Source organism: Dasypus novemcinctus, chromosome 13, assembly GCF_030445035.2.
Source record: "Dasypus novemcinctus isolate mDasNov1 chromosome 13, mDasNov1.1.hap2, whole genome shotgun sequence".
In the NCBI taxonomy this organism is placed as follows: domain Eukaryota; kingdom Metazoa; phylum Chordata; class Mammalia; order Cingulata; family Dasypodidae; genus Dasypus; species Dasypus novemcinctus.
Genome location: NC_080685.1, coordinates 50829878 through 50847786, shown reverse-complemented (window position 1 = coordinate 50847786; position 17909 = coordinate 50829878). Strand labels below are relative to the sequence as shown.

The 17909-nt window shown below is 37.1% G+C and overlaps 1 protein-coding gene and 1 long non-coding RNA gene across 10 annotated transcripts in view; one reads left to right on the top strand and one right to left on the bottom strand.

Annotated features, from left to right (window-relative positions):
• The window catches only part of DNM3 (dynamin 3), a 693285-nt gene that overhangs the window by 46769 nt on the left and 628607 nt on the right, over positions 1–17909 (bottom strand). The window lies entirely within an intron of this gene.
• LOC131280925 (uncharacterized) overlaps positions 1–17909 on the top strand; it is a 67459-nt gene that overhangs the window by 18214 nt on the left and 31336 nt on the right. For both annotated transcript variants that reach the window (XR_009188636.2, XR_011645498.1), the window contains one exon: positions 406–541. This is a non-coding gene — a long non-coding RNA (uncharacterized lncRNA). The remainder of the gene's footprint in view (positions 1–405; positions 542–17909) is intronic.

The following is a 17909-nucleotide window of genomic DNA, read 5'->3' as shown; positions in this document are numbered from 1 at the left end:
AATATATATTAGTATCTAAGGAGGACTGTGAGAAATACATAGGAAGTAAAAAAAAATCACAGGTTTTGCTTGTGAGCTTATACTCTAGCAGGGTGGACATAGCTATAATAAAATGCAAAATGTGAGAAAGTCAACGAATAGGTCAAAGAATGTTAAATGAAATCAGGACAGGGTATATTCATTTCCCAGCTGCTAAGACTAATACCATTCAATGGTTTGATTTAAACCATGGGAATTTATTGGCTCAGGTTTTGAGGCCAGGAGAAGTCCAAAACTGAGTGTCAGCAAGGCGATGCTTTCACCTGGAAGACTGGTGTTCTGGGGCTGGCTATCTGAGATCCTTGGTTCTTGGTGATTTTGTCACATAGCAGTACAAATGCCAGCGTCTTCTCCTTTCTCTTCCAGGTTCTACTGACTTCCAGCTTCTGACTGTTCCCTGGAGCTTCTCTTTCTGACCTTCTCTACAAGGTCTCCAGGATAGGATTAAGACCCATTCTAATTCAGCTGGTCACATCTAAACTGTAAAGAGCCCCATCAAAAGGTCCTATTTATTTATTTATTTATTTATTTTTTATTTTTATTAAAATATTTTATAAAGCATATGGAAAAAGCAAAAATGTTTGCTTTAAAAAATATATATATATACATTAACTAACAACCAAAAGAACATGAAGAAGGAAACAGATCAAGTTACCTTTCATAGAGGTTTCATAACTATAGGCACTTTTTAATTTGGAGGAATGCTGTGAGGCATGAGCTAAATACAAGGGAGAGAAAGATATGACATAGATAATGGGTAGATGGGTGGGTGGATAGTTACAAAAATATTATTTGTTATATATTTCATTGCTTCATTTTTTCACTGTGGGCACTATGATATTAATTAAGCTCTACACAAGTAGCCATGTAAATACTTAATCTATTACTTCTAACTTCTGAATATGATTCCATGTTAAGCATCTGCTACATTTTACCTCTACACTTACTTGCCTATTTATAGAATATAGGAAATTCTTCTATATATGCTCCCTTATGAATCTATTTTGGAATTGCTGTCATTCTAAGGACTATCATTGTTGAATCATTTAATTTAGTGTGTTTATCTTGACTACCTCCAGAATGGCTACACCATATAAACTTCTACTAGCAAGGTATGAAAGTTCCTGTAGGCCCCACTACCCCTGACATTTGGCATTACTCAGCTTTTTAAAATATTCTGGTCTAATACCAGTAAAAAGGTCCTATTTATAATGGACCCACAGGAATGGTTTAAGATTAAAATCATGTTTTTCTGGGGCACATAACTCCAAGCCACCACAGATGGTAACATTTGAGATAGACCTTAAAAGTTGGGTGATATTTCAAAGACAAAGACTTAAACTGAGAAATCATGTTCATTATTTTATCTCCAGTACTTAGCACATGCCATATATACAGGTGGGGTTTAATAAATATTGTGGAATAAATGAAAAAAAAAACCCACAAAAAAACAGAGGCCATTTTTAGTTATTGGGCTTTTGCTTGGGTTTGGGTTTTTGTTTCAGAGGGAACCTAAATTCAAGATAATTGGGGTGATGCTGTATGGTAAATGTGAATAATCTCTTGTATTCTTAGAACTGAGTTCCCCATGTAGAGCCTCTTCTTTGCCTGGACAGAATAAATAACTACCTGCACCCAGGATTGTATTTCAATTTATATAAAAATTTTGATACTCTGACTTGAGAATACCTACATATTTGTTCTGTGACTATAGTTAAATGCTGGGAGGCAATTTTGCTCCTTCAATCTACAAGGAACATTCTGCAAGGCTCAGAAAATACTGAGCCTACTCTGATCCAGGTCAACCTGGATAACCACTATATTAAAGGCAGAACCAAATTTTACCTGCTTATGTTATTTTCATTTTTTTCTTCCTTGCCTCTTCTACTTTACCTATTATTATTTTTATTCTTTCTATTGCTTTTAGCCTATTTTCATTTCTAAATAGCATTAGAAGAAACATTACGAGTCTGTGTTTTCAAAAGTTGGTCTCTATCCTTGTGTCTGTGTTGGCTTCATTCTCAGGCAGGTTCTACCCCTCTTCATTCTTGGGCAGGCTTGCCTACATGCTTACTTCTTAACACATTTTCTTTCATTCCTAGCTGAAACGGAGCTTCTCTTTCCTAGCAGTTCTGACAAAAAGCAGTTCTGATTGGCTTTGCTTTGGTCACATGCTATCCCTGCCATCACAGAGGCCAGGAAGTATTGGAGCACAGAGTAACTTGGCCCAACCAGACATCCCACTCTAACCACCAGGACTGAACGTGGAATGGGAAGGGAGATATCCAAATTTATATTTGATCTAGGAACAAAAGAGGGATAGCAAGATTTTTGACTAAATAAAGGGGATGAAGATGGACTATTTTTTGACTCACCCACCTCTCACTCTTAAAAATGTTGTGAAGTAAAGGTAAGTCAGTAGAGTGAGACCAGTGTAACTCCCTATCACAGCTCTCCCTGATAACGTGCTTCCCTTCATACCTGTAGCACCTGTAGACTCTACTGGGCCACATTAACACTAGATTACATCGGTTATATAATCTATAGAGGGACTGTTCTTAAGTTCACTCTCATTTTATCTATTCTCAACTTGTGGAGATTTTCTGTTTGGAAATACTCCATGTCCTATTTTGCTATTCCAAAGAAATGTTTTTTTTCCCATCAAAAAAGATATTTAAGGAAATTTTTATTGCCTTATTCTAATTTCAGTTATTTTTTAGGATTTTCTGTACCCAAAAAGCTGAAATTTAAGTAAACATGGATATTTCTTCCAACAGTCAACACTTGAAAAGTAATATTGGTTCTTTGAAAATTACTCATATTATCTAAAACCAAGAATGGTGGTGAGAGGAGTAGTTATTTGTAAAGAAACCATTTAAATTGTTCTGGCTAGATCATTTATTGTTGGATTAAAGATTGTTATTTTACAGTATAGAAAGATAGAAATTTTCCAAATAAAAATATTCAAAATTTAATTTATTTTTTATTTTTTAAAATATTTTTTATTAGCAAAGTTGTGAGCTTTCAAAACAATCATGCATAATGTGCAGAATTTCCATACATCACCCTTCCACCAACACCTTACATTGTTGTAGAACATTTATTACAAATTATGAAAGAACGTCATCAATATATTATTACTAGCTATGGCCCATAGCTTCTATTTGGTATATTTTTCCATACATCTCCTTATTACTAACATCATGTATTAGTATTGTACATTTGTTAAAGTTCATCAGAGAACACTCACATTTGTAATGTTAACCACAGCCCTCATCCACCCACATGGTTCACTGTGTTATACAGTCTCATGCCTTTTACAATCCATCTGAAGTGTATACTCAGTGGTTCTCACTTTCATCACAGAGTTGTACAGTCATTGCCTCAGTAAATTTTTAAACAATTTCCTTAGTTGAAAAGAAAAAATCCCATATCCCCTTATTATTGACCCTTAGGGTTGATAATGTACCTTCTTTGACATTGATGCAAGAATATTACAATAGTGCTGTTAACTATAGTCATAAGTAACATTAATTGTATTATTCCCATGCATCTCCATATTCTTAGCACCTTGTAATAGTGATGTACAGTTGTTCTAGTTCATTGAAGAGCTTTCTTGTTTTTGTACTATTAACTATAATCCTCATCCACCACTGGGTTCATGTGTTATTCAGTCTCTAGATTATTCTCCAGCTTTCTTCCAAATAACATTTATATCACTAAACTCCCTCTTTCAGCCACAATCCCATTTATAAGCCAGCTGTATTAGTTATACTCACTATAATGCGTTACCATCAACTCTATCCATTTCCACACTTTTACAATCAAGCTAATTAAATATTCTACATTCATTAAACACCTGTACCTCTTCTCAGTCCTCATCCTTTCTCCTAGTAACCTATATTCTTGGTTTTAACTTCATATGTTTAGTTCATATTAGTGAGACCATACAATACTTGTCCTTTTGTGTCTGGCTTATTTCACTCAGCATAATGTCCTCAGGGTTCATCCATGTTGTCATATGTGTACCAATTTCATTTATTTTTAGAGCAGCATACTATTCCATTGTAGGTATATGCCACATTTTGCTTATCTATTCATTGGTTGATGGACACTTGGGTTGTTTCTATCTTTTGGTAACTGTAAATAATGCCACTATAAACATGGGTGTGCAGTGTTTGTTTGTGTCCCTGTTTTCAGTTTCTTATAAAGAGATATTGCCAGATCATACAGTTCTATATTTAGCTTCTTGAGGAAACACCAAACTGTTTTCCACAGAGGCTGCACCATGCTACATTCCCACCAACATTGAAGGAGTGTTCCTGTTTCTCCACATACTCTCCAGCACTTGTAGTTTTCTACTTTTTGTTTTTTTAAATAATGGCCATTCTCTGAGGTGTGAGATGATATCTCGTTGTAGTTTTGATTTGCATTTCCCTAATGCTAGTGATATTGAACAGTTTTTTCATGAGCTTTTTTGCCATTTTTATTTCTTTAGAAAAAATGTCTAAGTTTTTTGCCCATTTTAAAACTGGACTGCTTGCCCTTTTTTTGTTAAGTTGTATGGTATCTTTATATAACATGGAAATCAAACGCGTACTGGGAATGTGATTCCCAAATATTTTCTCCCATTGAGTTAGTTGCCTTTTCACCTTCTTGATAAAGTCCTCTGAAGCACAAAAGTGTTTAAGTTTGAGGAGGTCCTATTTATTTTTTCTTTCATTGCTTGTTCTTTGGGTATAAGGTATAAGAAACCACCACCAACCACCAGCTCTTGAAGATATTTCCCTACATTTCCTTATAGGAGTTTTATTGTTCTAGCTTTTATATTTAGGTCTTTCTTTGACCCATTTTGAGTTAATTTTTGTTTAAAGTGTCAGATAGGGTCCTCTTTCTTTCTATTAGCTATGGACATCCAGTTTTCCCAGCACCATTTGTTGAATAGATTGCTCTGACCCAAATGGGTAGGTTTCACAGCCTTGTCAAAAATCACTTGACCAAAGATGTTAGTATTTGTTTCTGTACACTCAGTTTGGTTTCACTTGTTTATATGTCTATCTTTATGCCAAACCATGCTGCTTTTACCACTGTAGCTCGGTAATATGATTTAAAGTTGGAAGTAAGACTCCTTCAACTTTTTTCTTCCTTTTTAAGATGTTTCCAGCTATACAAGACCCCTTACCTTTCCAAATAAATTTGAAAATTGGCTTATCCATTTCTTTAAAAAAGGCTGTTGGAGGGTCCAATATGGCTTCATTGTTGAGCACTGTTTTCCGATATATGTGGTCTGGGGTTCAACCCCAGGACCCAGTACCACAAAAAAATAAATAAATGAATAAAAAGGCTGTTGAAATTTTTGTCAGGATTGTACTGAATCTGTATATCAGTTTGGGTAGAATTGACATCTTAATGATATTTAGTCTTCCAATCCTTGAACACAGAAAGTGTTCCATTTATTTAGGTCTTTGATTTTTTTTAGCAATGCTTTGTAGTTTTCTGAATAGAGGTCCTTTATATCCTTGGTTAAGTTTTTCCTAAATATTTTATTCTTTTAGTTGCCATTGTAAATGGAATTTTTTCCTGACTTCTTCCTCAGATTGCCCATTACTTGTGTATAGAAACGCTATGATTTTTGCATGTTATTCTTGTATCTTGCCAGTCTACTGAACTCGTTTACTAGCTCTAGTAGCTTTACTGTAAATTTTTCAGGACTTTCTAAATATAAGATCATACCATCTGTGAATAGCAAAAGTTTTACTTCTTCCTTTCCAATTTGGATGCCTTCTTTTTCTTGCCTTATTACTGTAGCTAGAACCTCTAGCAATATATTGATCAACAGTGGTGATGGTGGACATTCTTGCCTTGTTCCTGATCTCAGAAAGAAAGCTTTCAGTCTTTCATCGAGTACAATGTTAGCTGTGTGTTTTTCATATATGCTCTTTATCATGTTGAGAAAGTTTCTTCCTATTTCTATTTTCAGAGTGTTTTTATCAAGAAAAGATGCTGGATTTTTTCAAGTGCCTTTTCTGCATCAATTGGAATGATCATGTGGTTTTTCTTCTTCCATTTATTATTGTGATGTGTCACACTAATTTATTTCCTTGTGTTGAACCACCTTTGCATGTCTGGTATAAAATCCACTTGATCATGATGATAGTTCTTTTAAATGTGTTGTTGGATTTGATTGGTGAATATTTTGTTGAGGATTTTTGCCCCTATCTTCATTAGAGAAATGAATTTTCTTTTTTTGTAATATCTTTATCTGGCTTGGGTATTAGTGTGAAGTTGACCTCATAGAATGAGTTTGGTAGCATTCCTCCCTGTTCAATTTTTTGGAAGAGTTTGGGTAGATTAGTATTACATCTTTGAATCCTTGGTAGAATTCACCTGTGAAGCCATCTGGTCCCAGACTTTTCATTTTGGGGAGGTTTTTGATAACAGTTTCAATCTCTTTACAGCTGGTTGTTTTGTTGAGGTCTTCTTTTTCTTCTAGGGTCAATATAAGTTGTTTGTATGTTCCTAAGAATTTGTCTTTTTCAACTAGGTTGTCCAGTTTGTTGGCATACAGTTGTTCATAGTATCCTCTTATGATCTCTTTTATTTCTTTCGGGTCAGTAATAATGTCCCTGTTTTCATTTATGATTTTATTTATTTGCATCTTCTCTCTTTTTGTTTTCATCAATTTTGTTGATCTTCTTGAAGAACCAACTTTTGGTTTTGTTAATTCTATTGTAATTTTTTGTTCTCAATTTCATTTATTTCTGATCTGATCTTCATCATTTCATTCCTTCTAATCACTTTGGGAATATTTTGCTCTTCTTTTTCTAGTTCCTCCAGCTGTGTAGTTAGGTCTTTGATTTTAGCTCTTTCTTTTTTTAAAGTATTGAGGGCTACAAATTTCTTCACTGCATCCTATGGTTTTTACTTTTTTTTTTTTTTTTTTCATGCTGGGCGGCTCTCCTCACGGGCGCACTCCTTGCGCGTGGGGCTCCCGCACGCGGGGGACACCCTTGCGTGGCACGGCACTCCTTGCGCGCATCAGCGCTGTGCATGGCCAGCTCCACATGGAGTCAAGGAGGCCCGGGGTTTGAACCGCGGACCTCCCATATGGTAGACGGACGCCCTAACCACTGGGCCAAAGTCCGTTTCCCAATCCTATGGTTTTTATATGCTGTGTTCTCATTTTCATTTATCTTGATATATTTACTGATTTCTCTTGTAATTTCTGCTTTGACCCACTCATTACTTAGAGTGTGTTGTTTAATCTCTCATATATGTGAATTTCCCCTTTTTCTGCTTGTTATTGACTTCCAGATTTATTCCATTATGACCAGAGAAAGTGTTCTGTATAATTTCAATCTTTTCATGTTTTCTGAGATCTGTGTTGTGACCTACTATATATGGTCTATCCTGGAGAAAGATTCATGGGCACTTGAGAAGAATGTATATCCTGTTATTCTGAGGTGCAATGGTTTGTATATGTTTATTAGGCTGGTTCATTTACCATATTATTCAAGCTGTTTCTTTATTGATCCTCTGTCCAGGTTGTTCTATCCAATATGTGAGTGGCATATAGAAGTCTCCAATTATTATTGTAGAGGCATCTGTTTCTCCCTTAAGTTTGCCAGTGTTTGCCTCATTTAATTTTGGGCACCCTGGTTAGGTGCATATACTTTTATGATTGTTATTTTTTCCCAAAGAATTGTCCCCTTTTATTAATATATAATGTCCTTCCTTTTCTCTAACAATAGTTTAATTTTTATAGTCTATTTCATCTGATATAAGTATAGCTACTCCAGCTTTTTTCGGTTTTGTTTATTACATGCATGGAATATCATTTTTTAGCCTCTCAATTTCAGTCTATTTGTATCCTTGGGTCTAATGTGATACTCTTGTAGAGAGCAGATAAATGTCTCATATTTTCTATTCCTCTAGTCTGTGTCTTTTGATTGGGGAGTTTAATCCATTAGTACTCAATGTTATTACTGTAAAGGCAGCTCTTTCTTCACCCATTTTGAACTTTGGGTTTTATCTCTCATCTTATTTTCACCACTGTATTAAGTCTGCCAAAGGAGTGCCAATACAAAGTACCAGAAATCTGTTGGCTTTTAAACAAGCTATTTATTTGGGGTAAAAGCTTACAGTTACAAGGCCCTACAGAGTGCAACTCAAGGCTGCTTTCACACCAAAGTCAGTTGCCATGTGCTGAAGGAATAAGGTCACTGATCTCTGCAAGGGTTCAGCCTTCCCCCCTGGGCTTCCTTTCTTTCAGCTGTAGGCTGGCATAGAGCTTGTCTCTCAGGGCTTCCTCTGTCTCCTGTCATGGAGCTCTTTTCTTTCTGGGACTTCTTTATCAGTCTTAGCTCTCTTTCCAAGGTCAGCTGCAAACTATCAGGTAAATGGCTCATCTTTCCCTGGAGCCCTAGTATCAAAAATGACATAGCTCTCTCTCTTCTGGCATGTCTTCTAGAGTGATAGTTCATTTATATTAGCACTAAGGGGTTAGGGATAACCCTGAGTTACACCTTACTGCCACAGCCCAATCAGAAACCCTAAAATGATTTTATCAAATAAACTTAATCAGAGACCCTTCACTGAATTTAATACAACCAATGGATATTATATCCAGAGGAGTAGATTAGTTTGCAAACATAATCTTCCTTTTTGGGGATTCATAAAACAACCTTAAACTGCTACAACTACTCTTCTTACACTTTCAGCTACTTTTACTGATATAATCTTCATTTCTAGACTCTCTTCCAAGCCTGTCTCTCCTGTCCTTTCTTTTCAGGCTGGAGCAATCCTTTCAGTATTTCCTGCAAAGCTGGTGTCTTGGTGACAAACTCTCTCAGTTTCTATTTATCTGTGAATATTCTAAGCTCATCCTCAGTTTTGAAAATCTTGCCAGTCTTTTTCTTGAAGTATCTTAAATATATCATACCACCACCTTTTTGTTTTCATAGTTTCTGATGAGAAATCAGCACTTAATTTAATTGGGTATCCCTTGTATATGGTAAATCACTTTTCTCTTGCTGCTCTCAGAATTCTCTTTATCTTTGGCATTTTACATTCTGATTAGTATGTGTCTCAGAGTAGATTTATTTGTATTTATTCAGGCAGGAGTAAACTGTGCTTCTTGGACATGGATATATATGTCCTTCAGTAGAGTTGGGATATTTTCTACCATTATTTCCCCAAATATTAGTTCTGTCCCTTTTCCCTTCTCTTCTCTTTCTGGGACATCCATACATCCATAACACATATGTTTGCTTGTATATTTTTGTCATTTAATTCCCTGAGGCCCTGTTTAATTTTTTCCTGTTTTTTTCTCTATCTGTTATTTTGTGTGTTTGCTTTTGGAGTCTTCAAGCTCACTGATCCTTTCTTTCGCCTCTTCAAATCTGCTGTTATATGCCTCCAATGTATGTTTTATTTCATTTATTGAGCCTTTCATCCCCATAAGCTCTGCTATTTTTCTATGTATGCTTTCAGATTCTTCTTTGTGCTCACCAAATGTCTTCCTCTTCTTTTTTTAGGTACCAGGAGCCAGAGATTGAATCTGGGACCTTGCATATAGGAAGCCAGCACTCATATCAGCTTTCCTGAGCTGGCTCTTTCATTTTCTTTGCTTCTTGTTCATTTATGTTTTTTTTCAGGAGGCACTGGGGACCAAACCTGGGACCGCCCATGTGGGAGGCAGAAGCTCAACTGCTTGACCCACATCTGCTCCCCAGTGTCTGTCTTCTTCCTTTTTTTTTTTTTTTTTTTTTAAATTACAGAGCTACTTTTAATACTTTGGGGTGAGCCCCACAGGAATAAAAATACTGGGAAGGGGTAACCTCTTCACTCCCAGGAGTGGCCCAGGGGGAGAGAGGCTACCTGAGTGGAAGGAAGCACAAAAGGGACCTGCTACAGACTCAGGGCAAAGGGAATGCCATTGGTGCTGGGACCTGTAAGCACTAGAGGAGAAAACGCAAGCATGGTGGGACTGGCTCAGGCATACAGATGGAGGACAAGAGGGTTGGACACAAAGCCACAAAGCTACTTGGGTTCCTCCTTATTCTTGTTTGCCTTTTTGTGCTTCTGCTGCATGATCTCTGAGTCCCTCTACTTGCAGGCAGCAGCAGAAAGCCCACCATCTCAGTGCTTTCCCTTAACCAAATCACCCTGCTTTTTCATATTTTTCTGGTGGGTTACTGTGGGCCATGGCAATGGCAGTGGCTCCAGCCTGCCTCCACTGCGCCCCCTCGTTCTGTCCCCCCATTGTCTTCTTAATAGCCTTAATCTCATTCGCTACTCATTGACTGGTCCATATCTCCCTGTTTCTTGGTATAGCTTGTAATTTTTTGTTGGTTCTCAGCATCTGATTTACTTCATGTATATTCTGGGCTCAGTTTCTCTCTTCAGTCTAGGGCTTTCTATTTGATTGTCCTTATACTACAGCCCCTTTTTGATACTTGTTTTAACTTACTTTGAAACTTTATAGGAGCTCATTTTCAGCCAATCTGAAATTTTTCAGCTCTTTTTTGTCTGTTTCTTGCCTTTTCTCCCTTGCCAATGGCAGAGTAGGAGCTGAGGATGCTGTTGGTACTGTACACAGTGGAGGCTGAAGCTGCCCACATTGCCTCAAGAACTGATGAAGCTTTGTCCATCTTTCTCCCCTGCTATGTGTAGGGATGGAGCCGCAGCTGTGTGCAGTAATCCACCAGTGCAGGCCAAGATCATCTGTGGTTGCCTAGAGAGACTGAAGAAGCTCCACACCCCTTCTACCCCAGCCTAGGGCAGGGATGGAGCCACAGGTGTGGGCAGCAAACTAAGTCTTGTGGACAAAAGCTCACTGCAGTTGCCCAGATAGACTTTACGAAGCACTGGTCCCCCCACCTCCCTGCCATGGGCAGCAATGGAGCCATAGATGTGCACAGAAATCTTGTCCATGCACGCAAAAGTGACTGCAATTGCCCAGAGAGACTGAGGGATCACTGTCACTCCTCTTGCCCTGTCAGGGGTGGGGATGGAGCCACAGGTGTGTCCAATAGTCTAGTCCATGTGGGCCAAAAGCACTTGCAACTGCCTGGAGAGGTTGAGGAAACACCACCCCCTTCCTGTTCTATTGGGGATGGGGATATAGCCACAGAGGTACCCAACAATGTAGACTGTGTGGGCTGAAAGTGACTACAGTTGCCTAAAGAGGCTGGTGCAGGTCCCCCAGCTTCCTCCCTCCTGGAAGTGGGGCTGGAGTTCAGGTTATGATAGCAATCCAACCTGGGTGACAAGAAGCTGGTCCTTACTGTCACTGTGATTTTCAATCAGTCCCACTTCCCCTCATACTGGGGGAGGAGTTAAAATGGAGGCTACCAGCTTCTTTCTGACAGATTCAAACTTTAGGTGTACTTAGGACTGGACTTTAACCAGCCAAATTTACTAATCAGTAGTTGAAGTTAGTGCCTGACTATCTCTTCTTCCCCCACTTATGGGAAATGGAGCTTCTAACTCCAGCCAGGGACTAGCTTCCGATGCATCTTGCCCCACCAGCAGGGGGTGGACACTAGCTTCCTAAGCGTGAAGTGCTCTACTCATGAATCTCCCCTGCAGCTGGGCAGTCTCCTCCTTCCGTTCTTCCAGAAATGCTGAAGATGCTCTTCTGGTCCCCTGTGTCCCCCAACGGGTGATTTAGATAGCTCTGGGAGATTACTAACTGCACTATAAGGGAGTTCTTGGAGCTCCCTGCTGTGCTGCTGTTCTGCCCCTCCCTAAAATATTCAACATTTTAGAAAGAATTCTCAGTAAGATAGTTTGAATAGAAATATTCAATAATGTGTTTAAAATATTTACTATATGAATTTTTCATACTATGAACTTATCTGTTATATAAAGCAAAACAACTCTCTAGATGGGCTCATTGTCTCCTTTATTGGATAGTTTCCAACTTGTGGCCTGCCCTACAGAATTTAGATTTGCCAGTTCTCATGGTCTGTGAGCCAATTCCTAGAATAAATCTTTTAATATTTACACATATATGTAATATATAATATATTTACAAGCATACTTCATTTTATTGTGCTTTACTTTATTGCCCTTCGAGAGCATTTTTTACAATTTTTCTTACAAATTGAAGGTTTGTGACAACCCTGCTATTGGCACCACTTTTCTAACAGCACGTGCTCACTTCGTGTCTCTGTGTCACATTTTAATTAAGGTATGTACATTTTTTTTAAGACACAGTGCTATTGCACACTTAATAGACTACAATATAGTGGAAACATAACTTTCATATGCACTGGAAACCAAAAAATTCCTGTGATTTACTTTATTGTGATATTCCAAGGTTGGCTTTATTGGAGTGGTCTGGAACTAAACCCACAATATCTACAAGGTATACGTGTGTGTGTGTGTGTGTGTGTGTGTGTGTGTAAAACCTTCCATTTCTGTTTCTCTGGATAACCCTAACTAATACACATTGTTAGGTATGTAACTATTTTTCTTACCAAAATTAAAGTTTCTTGAAAGCAAGAACCAAATAGTGGCAAAGTCACAATTTCTTTCAATAATAAGATGATAGCCATGGGATTCTCAGTTAATTTTTAAGGGAGACCATCACTATATTGATATATTCATACATCACTATATTGATACATTCATACATATTTCTATATAAACTAGTCAATGGCTATATTTTCTTTTTTCCTTTAACAAAATTGGAAGACAAACTCTACCAAATGGAAATGTTTCTGCATTGCAAGTTACAGTGAGAAAAAATTCTCACTAAATGACTTTGTGTGGATTGAACTGTGTCCCTCCAAGATATGTTGAAACTATCAATACCTCAGAATGTGGCCTCAACTGGAAATAGGGTCATTACAGATGGAATTAGGCAAGTTAAAGTGAGCTCACACTGGAGTAGAGTGGGCCCTTAATTCAATATGATTGGTGTCCTTATAAGAAGAGGAAGTTTGTGTACAGACAGACAAAAGGGAAAAATACCGTATGATGACTGGGTTAGAGAACACCATAAATTTCCAGAAATGCACCACCAGACACTAGGAGAAAGGCATAGAAGAGATTCTTTTCTACAGACCTGTATGGAGGAAATATGGGCCTGCCGGCACTTTGATTTTAAACTTCTAGATTACAGAACTGTGAGACAATAAATTTTTGTTGTTTTAAGTACCCCAGTTTGTGGTATTTTGTTATGGTAGCATTTGGAAATTGAGACAACAGTAATCAGCGGGTAGTTTTCAAACAGCTTCACATATGTTAAACTGTTAAATCTACAATTTTTTGAAGTAGATATTACTGTTATTCCTACTTTGTTGATATTCAAGTTAAGCATTCTGATTCCAGAATTTACCACTGTTACTACATAATACTGCCTCTCCTCCACTCTTGGTTTGGGTAAGGTTGGTGCTCAGTCCACAGGCAAAGTGATATGAAAACACTGAGATGAAACATGTGGTTAAAAATACTACTAGGATGATCAGATATACTCATGTGAGAAATGCCTTATAGACATAAAACGATTCTTTATGATGTTGATCATGATGAAGCCTCTTTGATTCAGAAGTGGTTATTTTGCTGTGGTTAATTCTGTAACATCATCCTCACAAATATACTCAAGTAATCAAATATTACAATGACAAGAAAAATCTCAGTGGTTTCATTTGTAAGAAAGATAACACCTGAAGATTGGGGAGTGGGAGTGGGAGTGAGGGGACAAGGAGTGTGAAGGTGGGGTAATGACCAAGTGCACAAGAGAGTAATCAATATTTTAGGAATGCTACTTTCATAACCTAAAATGTCATAGATGCAGGGAAATTTAATTTACTCCTTTTATCATACCACTTATTTAGTAGATATTCTTAAAGTACATTCCTTTTAGAATTAGGGTATGAAGGCATAATAGGATCTATGCAATAAAGAACTAGGCCCTGTTATAAAAACTGAAAAGGTGGACAAAGGTATGGAAGGAAAAAGTCATAAATAGTGCAAAATAAAATCTGGCAATCAGTTCCATTCTTCAAAAAAATTTAAATGGATGAGTATAAATGCATTATGTTAAGATTAATAAAGTCATAGAGAAAGCGGGGGCCAATAAAATCTAAGTACTGTGAAAGTGCATGGAAAGTCATAATAGGTACATAGTAAACTAGCAGGATATGTATGTGATGGCCTTATTTTATGTCTTCCTTATATTTATGAGGTATTAATAGATAACCTTCAGAAGTTCAATGTAAATGCAGTATCATTTGCTTACATGCAAAAATTTTTCTACTTACAGCTGTGTTTGTAAAAAAAATAAAAGAATGCAATGGATTAAAAACACAACAGTAAAACCATGGCTAGAATCATTAGTTCTTTCAAAGACTGAGAAAAAAGTCATGAAGCTTTTAAAGAAACAGCCATAGTGAAGGGTTTTAAATTTTCCCAAGATCAGCTGGATCTGACTGCAGAACTCCTCAAAGACTTCAAAATAACTTTTTTAGCTATCTCTACATGTGAATTAATGAGTACACACCTTTGTTAGACATTCCAGGTCCCAATGGCTTTACCAAATAATCAATCGAGATTTTAAAAAATACAGAAGCAGTTTTAGAACATTTAGGTTCATTTCTGTTAATAGGAGAGATGAAAGTAAAATCAAAAGAAAGTAGCCATGTTGGGCTTTTGTGAATTTCTTGTTTTCAATATCAAAAGAAGAATATATCTGGTGATAGCACTGGACTACATTTGACTGGGTATCCAAACAGATAACATCTACATGCCCCAAGAACAGAAAGCTTCTCCAAATTTGTCCCAAACAGACATTTTCTGTCTTCATAAATATTTATACCCAATTAAGAAATAAACTGAAATGTAAAGAGCTTGTCACAATTCAGGAAAACTTTGAATTTTCAGAAATTCATGAAGATGAATGAAAGTAAAATATACAGAAGAAACTGAAATTGCTGAATTGAGAATAATATTGATTGGACAAAGACCCATAAGCCAAGAATAAAAACCATTGAACATAGGTTTTATTCTTTTCTTTTTACTTCTCTCTGTTCCTCATTTGAAGCTGAGTTTGTGTCTGTTTGTGAGTGTGTTTTGCCTGCTTGACAATGTGGGGGATGTAAAATATAGAAAACAAACTTTCTTTGCTTCACCTTAATACTGATGCTTTCCTTAGCCGTCAAATTTCGTCTATTTCTCATAAAGTAGCAAAAATGGAAAGGCAAAATTGTGCAAAGATCAGTAACATAGCTGCATTTATAATAAAAGTTAAAACTATTATAATGTAATAATTTTATTATTTTATTTTTTAAAAATTTAGTATGGGAGATTATACTGAAGGTTCTATTAATAAAATTTCTAAGTATGGATTGTGGTATAAGAGAAAAAGTTGGTGTGGATTCTTAAAAACTTTTTTCCTGTAGAATGTTTTTTAAAAGTAGTTCAGGAGCAGAAATCAGACATAACCTCTAACAAACAATGATTAGTTTACTATTCCAAATAATGATTTTCTGAGCAGATCAAAATATTCCTTTACAGAGTAACAAGGTAACTCTAGATTAGAGAAGTTGCTAAGAAAATGTATTACTAAGTGTTTTCACAATTTTCCTCAGATTTCTCTTTTTTCTCATCATAGCTTCAAAATTTCAGGAAATGAAATTTTTTGTGAGTACTATGGTTTTCCCTCTGCAAATTATTTATGTCTATTCAATCCATATAAATGCTCTCAAATTAAAATAGATACAATGATTTTTGAGTTAAAGAAGTTTAGTTAAATGAAAACTTTGATGGACTCAAAATTCTCTCATCACAAAATTTCATACTACACTGGCAGCCAAATAAATAAAAAAGTGATGTGGAAACATTATCCTTTTTATTGAATACAATTTCTAGCAATATTCCTCAATCATTTATAAAACATCTAGAAAAATGCATAAAATACAAAGGGTTTGATACTGATTTTTAGAGGGCTCTAATTGAACACACATGGTTTTAGGTAGTATATAAAGATAGCCTCATGCAACATCAATGTGGTATGTTTGATTAAAAAAACCTAAATAAAATAAGTAAATAAATAATTCTGGATGGTAATTCTTACCAACTCAATAGAATTTTTGCCACATTTAATAATACTTTCCATAGAATTTCATCTTTTCATAAAAATATATTCCACCAAGTCTGTAGAAGAATTCCCCAAACAAAGATACTACAAAGAAAACACCTGGATCAAACACATTTGCAGCATATGTCAAATATAAATTTTTTAAAAACCCACCTGGCTTAGGTAGATTACCTCAAATGTCCAACCCACTTTAGTTTGAGCAACAAATTTAGAATAATAGTTAAGAGTATGAACTACCGAATCAGATGACCTATGTTTATATCTTGGCTCTGTCACTAATTAATATGGTAACATTAGTGAAGTAAAAGTTAAGAACTTACTTAGCCTTACTAGGCTTTAATTTTTGTGCCTATTAGAGGAGCACCTTATATGTTTTTTAGGGCAGGGCAGGTGTAGAGACGACATGAGATAATGTATAAAATGTATTTAACACAGTAACTGACATACAGTAAGTGCTCAATAAAAGTTAACTAATTTTTTCCCTATCAAAATTCTAACAGCCTATCACAGTCCCTAAAGGAACAGCAACAATCCCCCAAGTGCAATGGCAAAGACCAAAAAAGAAGGAAGGTCAAACAATGAGCCTTTGATACTAATGACTATGCTTGTGAGCCTGTGCACCTGAAATAAGAACAAGGCCTAGAGCTGCAGGGTGCCTAAGACTTACCTCCTGAGAGCCTCTGTGTTGCTCAAATGTGGCCAGTCTTGAAGCCAAACTCAGCATGTAAATGTGTTACCTTTCCCCCAGCATGGGACATTACTCCCGGGGATGAGCCTCCCTGGCTCTGAGGGATTACTACCAAGTACTAGCTGATGATGTAACTAGAAAATGACCTTGAATAAAAGGGTCAACTCGGACCAGCAGAATATCTCAGTCTACATATAATACCAGGCGTTAAAAATGCTTTTTGACCTGAATAAAAGGGGGGAATTGGAAAGGACAAATGAGTTTATATGGCTGTGAGTCTCCAAAAAGAGCCAGAAGGTTATCAGAGGGGCTGCCCTTATGCACACCTGAGCAGAGTCCCAGAGACAGATAAAGTAGATACAACCCCAGGTATTGGTTCTTCTGAGGGCGACAGAGACCCACAGGTTCTACGGTCATGGCAGATGGAGTTTAGTGCCATGTCAGTTGGCCCCACTTTGAAGTTTGTGTTTCTGTGTGATGGAGCTGGACTCAGATGTGATCTTTGTCCACAAGTCTCTCCTGTTACTTTTACCAGAACTGTAGTTGGTGATTGGGTTTAATGTATACCCAGGGAATCTGAATCTCTGGACTGACCATGTGATAGTCAGGCCCTGAGCCTGAACAGACTTGCAACTCCCACACTCTGGTTTATTGGACTTACCCCACTCAGCTAACATGGAGGTGAAGAAGGTCAACCACCACATCAGGGAGCCAAGAGTGCCTACAACTGAAAGCAGGAGAATTGCATCCAGCATCCATGTGGAATCTAAGCCCCCTCTTGATATAGATGTGGAGTGGACACAACCATTCTAAGGTCCACAGGATGGAGGAATAGAGTATGGATTAGAGTGGACTTACTGATATTCTATTCATGAACTATTGTGATTAGTAATAGAAAAAAATGTGGCATTGGTGTGGAGAAAGTGGCCATGGTGGCTGCTGGAGGTAGGGAGTGGGAGGAAGAGATGTGATGTGGGGTCATTTTCGGGACTTGGAATTGTCCTGGGTGGTGCTGCAGGGACAGTAACCAGACTTTGTATGTCCTCCCATGGCCCACTGGGTGGACTGTGGGAG